The sequence below is a fragment of the Myotis lucifugus genome, unplaced genomic scaffold (assembly GCF_000147115.1).
Source record: "Myotis lucifugus unplaced genomic scaffold, Myoluc2.0 scaffold_16, whole genome shotgun sequence".
NCBI classification, from domain to species: Eukaryota; Metazoa; Chordata; class Mammalia; order Chiroptera; family Vespertilionidae; genus Myotis; species Myotis lucifugus.
This window is the reverse complement of record NW_005871064.1, coordinates 14,398,259-14,403,922: the sequence shown is the minus strand read 5'-3', so window position 1 is coordinate 14,403,922 and position 5,664 is coordinate 14,398,259. Positions and strand designations below refer to the sequence as shown.

Genomic DNA, 5,664 nt, shown 5'->3' with positions numbered 1-5,664 from the left:
GTAAGATGGTTTGCTTGCGTGGGGAGAGGATATTTCAGGCTACAGAGTTGAGAAGAGACTGGAGAAGACCATTGCAAATCCAGAATGCAGAAGATGGTAACATCTGTAAGGGAGGAGCTGGTGGAAGGGATTGGATTTCAGACATGTTTTGAAGATCCAGCCAAAGGATGTGCTGGTGGATGGGTGGTGGAGAAAGAAGAGAGAAAGACAGGTGAGAGAAAGAGAGGAGGGTGAGGCCTGGGCTCCTGCAAGCATTGGATGGCTGCGCGCTGGGGTGGGGAGGATGTGGACAGAACAGGCTCACTGGGGAGGTCAGCAATTCCGTTGGGGGCATGTGAGGTGTGGACTGCCCCTGGGGATCTACAGACAACAAGAGATGTAGGCAGACAGGCCTTCATTGGAATCACATCTCCACCACTTGTTTGCTCTGTGCTCTTCAGAAAAGCACAAACATCCCTGAGTCTCAGATGTCGCACTCCTGAAAGGCAGGGACTTCTCCCAGGTGCACTGCCCTGGAGGTGGCGAGGAGGGTGAAATGATAGGGCAGGTGTGTCCTGGAGGCCAGAGGAGCTGTGGAAGTGTGTCCCTGCCTGGCATGTTTCCAGAAAGGCCAGGGATTCCAATCTGAACTAATAAACTCTAGTAGTTCACTTCCCCTCTCTGGGCCTCAGTTTCCTCCTTTCTGAAGTAAGAGTTGACATGAATCACCTTTCAGGTCTGTTTTGGCATTAAGGTTGCATGAGTGTGAGGACCTCAGGGTTAGAGGGGCTCTGCCTTCCAGGTTGCTAGTGTCCTTCCTCATATCAGGAATTCACATGTGTATGTGTGTGCGCATTCTCTCTCTCTCTCTCTCTCTCTCTCTCTCTGAGCCCAGCTCGGCTGGTTTTCTTGGGTCTGGACAGATCCCATCTCCCTGGGCCTCCAGTGACTGCCTCTGGCCAATCCCTCTTTAATTTGAGCTGCAGAGCTCCGTGCTGTTGACCTCCTTCGTCTCTGGCCCATAGTCTGGTGGCCTGGCCCTTCCTGGTACCACACCAGACAGGAGAGCAGAGCGTCAATGCCAGGGAATGAACGGCGGCCTCTTTGTGGCAGTTCAGTCACACAGAGGTCAACATCACAGATCTGCCACACCCTTTTATTTACACTGAGAGGGGCCCAGGTCAGGAAAGAAACAACAGGTTTGTGTGACTCCCCATGTCCTCAGACCTGCTTGCTTGGCTCTCCCTCCCTGCCCCCCTGCCCCTCCCCTGGGGCACCTGCACCACCACCTGAGTGGTGTCACCAGGCTGCCTCCTTCCCTGTGTCCCAAGAGTCTTATTCATTCAGCTCCCATTGGGAGGTGACCATGATTGGCACCTTTTGAGGACTGAACCTCTTTAAAGTTAGTTGATTTTCTTGCAACCACATTATGCTGCTGTGGTCTGATTTTGCAAAGAGCTTGGTGTTTCCTTTCTGTTCTGTCCTAACAGCCATTGGTGTTAAATTGACTTATCTAGCGTTATTTTTTTAACTGTCTCTATATTTGTCCTCTTTCTTGGTGCCGGCCTGTTTGGGTTTTTTTTTTTGCAGACTGTTAATTCCACTTGTTTCTAAAATACTGCTTGACCCGAACATTCCAGTAGACTTTATTGTCAGTTTTATTCTTCCTCGTTTTACTCCCCGCATCGGCCCTGACCATCCATTTGCCATGGCATTTAGCACACTCTGTCACAATGGCCTGTCTCCCCCACCAGATGGTTAAGGCAGGAGTTGGGTTTCGGCCACCTCTGTGGCAGCCAGGTCAGGGCAGATGCCCATGGCAGATCAGGGAACATTTGCAGAATGAACAAATAGATGAAGGAATTAATAAATTAATCACACAGAGGAAATGCTAACAGATTCACTTATGTTCCTACTCAGGAAAATGTGTAAACATATCCATGCCTTTGGGTCTCTCCAAACCTTAGTTCATCTTATAAAAGCACAGAAAGTTCTGGAAGCGGGTCATTTTCTTGACTGGGATACCTGCTGGGTCAGAACAGCACATTAGTTCACATCAGGAGGGCTCAAAGCCATCCGAGCAGGGCAGGCAGGGCCACAGGAGCCCATGCCACATGCTTCCAGGGCCCTGCACAGGATGGCCGATTGGGTGCTCTCTGACTCCCGTCCTCCTGCCTGAGAGAGGGCATTCATTGACTCACTGGTGCACCGAGTCGGCCGGCAGGTGCTGGCACTGGCATCGGGTCAGGCGCTGTGCTGAAAGGCATGGCTGCGCTGCTGAGCATGAACAGACTCCCTTCCAGATGCCGACTCAGCAGAGAAGCACACAGAGGGTCCAGAGGAGGCACTCGGGGTGACTCAGGACTTGGGGGTGGCTGCCCAGAGGAAGTGATGTCTGAAGTGGGAGTAGTCAGAGTGAGGACGAAAGGGGCAGATTGTGGCAGAGGGACATGTGGTGGCCGCCAGGCACAAAGTGGAGAGGTCACCTACTGCCCCCAAGGCTCGCACTGGCTGGGATGTGGATGGAGCTGGTTTCTATAGGGACTGTTGGCCAGTTAGGAGTGTGGCTCTCATTGGGAACGTGTCGGGGGCCCTGGGGAGTGTTAAGCAGAGAAGGGACATGATCAGACCTGCATCTTAGGATGCTCACTGCTGCTGGGTGGAGGACGGTAGGGGACAGACAGAATATTCAAGGAGACAGCTGTGTCGTTGTCCAGGCAGGCGAGGATGTGGCTGCACCAGCGGGGCCGTCGAGGAGGCGGAGAACACGGGCAGACTCAAGGGGATTTTAGAAGGTAAAATGCACAGGCCTGCGATTTGTTAGATAGGAATTGGCAAATAGCAGCCTGTGGGCCACCCTGGCCTCGGGCCTGGTTTGCGAAGTGGTGGAGGACACGTGCACGCAGGGGCAGATTGAGGAGTTGCCACAGAGACCTTCTGGCCTCCGAGCCAAAAATGTTTCCTCCTGGTCTTTTATAGAAGCGGTGTGTCTAGGCCTGAATTAGACGGGAGGCTCTGGGGGAGGTGGGGAGAGGAGGGCCTGAGGGTGACACCAGGTTCTGTACGTCGGTATCTGCTGTTGAGATGGAAACCCAGGAGTGGCAAAGGAGCGCCTTGGTCTCTCCAGCCGTGCTCCAGCCTTGCTTCCCAACTGGCCCTGACTTCACCTGGCTCTTCCCAGCCTCCTGCCCAGAAAAGCTGGCTGGCCCACAGCTGGGGGTGGACTGTTCTTCCAAAGCTGTGACCTCGGCTTCACCTGAGCACAGGGTTACCTCTGGGCCACTGCACACATTCCTGGGATTTTCCATGCACTTGTCACCCATCTCTGGCATCAGAACTGGATCTGCCCCCAGCTGTGCTGCCAAAGTCCCAGCAGCCTGTGGGTCCACTTGAACCAGTGCCCGGAAGTCACCTGGGCTAGTGCTCCTTGTTCACCCGCTCGGTTCCAGCAGTGGGACCTGCGAAGACATGCACCTGCTGTGACTGTCTTCCTCTAAGGCAGTTCACCTTTGGTGGGTGTGTAAATCCACTTTTCTACATGTCAAAGTGACATTTTCATGATGCCCACGGTTATTAAGTGGCATCTTTGGACGCCCACTTTTTAACCAAAGAGGAGTAGGCTGGAAAATGTCAGTAGCGGTAATGTGCAGTGATGTCCCCAGCACCCTCTTGATTGAAGCGTGATGGAAATGGTGTGACCACAGAGCCCTTTGCAGGGCATTGCCAGTTAAAGAATTTGTTCAGACAAATCGGTTTTTCCCCGTGAACCCTGAGTGTCTTCAATAAAATACCAGCTGGCACCGCCTTCCGACTGCCTAGGGAATGTCAGAAGCTCGGCCTGCAATGCTCTGACAGGCTCACATCTGCAGGTGCAAGGCTCCCGCTGCTCAGAGCCCAGCCTACCCTCAGCTGAGGCATGGAGGAATGTGTGCTGGTCTACTCAGAGACCACCTGCTGGCAATGGGACTGTTTCGCCCCCTCCCCCCACCCAAGCAGGAGGGTCTGCCTTAATACCTGTGTAGACAGAGGTTTGAATGGAAGGATAGAAAGAAAGAAGGAATCGGGGTCTAGTGAAGTGAGAACTTGGATTGTGCTGTAGTCACCTGGTAAATGCCCCCAATTTACACCTGGGCTACAGGCTAGAATTCCTCCTGGAGTCTGAGACTCACAGGTTCTGGCTTAATTCCCGCCAGAGTGCTGTCAGATGTCCCCCTTTATTGAGGAGCCTCTCTGGGCCAACAGCTTTGTCTCCTAGAAAAGCCCCTTCCTGCCAGCGGAGGAGATTTCACTTAGACCATCGTGAGAAAGGCAGTTGGGGGCAATCATTCCACCAGCAGAGAGATCTCCTAGTGCAGTGGTCGGCAAACTGCGGCTCACAAGCCACATGCGGCTCTTTGGCCCCATGGCATGGGCCATGAAGTTTCAATTGCACTGTACATGCGCACCCGCACGTGGTATTTTGTGGAAGAGCCACACTCAAGGGGCCAGTTTGCCAACCACTGCCCTAGTGGCCAGCGTGCTTGCCTGGCCCGGGCAGCCCAGATTTGCACTGTCAGGGTTATTCCTATCGTCATCCCCCCTCCACACCATCACCAGGAGCTTCTCTCCTTCTCTGTGTGAACACCCACATTCAGCTCCAGTGTGGCCAGCAGCCCCGTCTCCTCCTCTGGGTGCCTTTCATCCATCAGGATGGCACGTCATTTCTCATCTCCATTTTCTTGTGGACATCTTGCTCGGCGAACCTCCTACACCTTGTTGCCCAGCTCCCACAACATTCATCAGTTGTTAACTACTAAATTATTCGTTCTTTACTTTGCACACATTTGTTGAGCAAAGGTGCTGGGCACTGGGGAATGGCTGGCAAACAAAATGCATGTGGGCCCTGCTCTCATGGAGCTTATATTCTAATGAGGGAGGCAAATACTTTAAAAGGACCAAGTACAGATCTTGTTCATATGAAAAATGAATCTCTCTATTATAGCTGGACATGATCTTTTTTTGTTTGGAGAGGGGTGGTTAGTCCTTACTGACTAAAAGGGGCATGTGTATTAGGACTTCTAGGATGCTCTAGAATGCAGAGGATGTTCTGTTTCTCTGCGTGGTGGCATCTAGGATGCTCTAGAATGCAGAGGATGTTTATTAGGCCATGGCTGGCAGACAGGGGCATGGAGCCTAAACCACCAGCAGCATAGCTGGGTAGGAAAGACAGACATGTCCATCCTCCTAGTGTTGGAAGCGTTTTTATACATAAAATCTGGGGGAGGAAGATGTAAGCTATTCTGAAAGGATTCACATTAGTTGGAGACGTAGGGAACAGGAGAAGGTGAAATGGGGCAGTAGAGTCTGCAAGCAGCAGGTGTCTGCGCTGCGGATGTTGGCTGTGGGCAGCAGTTGGAAAGTTCATGAGCACATAAGCTGAGGCTCCTGGTTGCCATGGTGCCTGGCTCTTCTCTCTTTGGGATAATCGTAGAAATAGCCACCTGGAAATTAATCTTGAATCTCAACAGATACACAAGAATATGAACAGTCTTTTGTCAGAACTAGTTCACAGCTATTAACAGGCTAACTGTTTGGTCTCTTTCTCTCACTCTCTACCCACTGCAGTTTTAATTTAGAACATCTCAATTTTTTTTCTTGTCATATCTTTGCATAATGTGTAAAAAAGTTGAATAATTGTGAACAAAT

The 5,664-nt window shown here is 51.8% G+C and overlaps 1 protein-coding gene across 2 annotated transcripts in view; it reads left to right on the top strand.

Annotated features, from left to right (window-relative positions):
* Positions 1-5,664, top strand: part of PTPRT (protein tyrosine phosphatase, receptor type T) — a 585,877-nt gene that overhangs the window by 167,489 nt on the left and 412,724 nt on the right. The window lies entirely within an intron of this gene.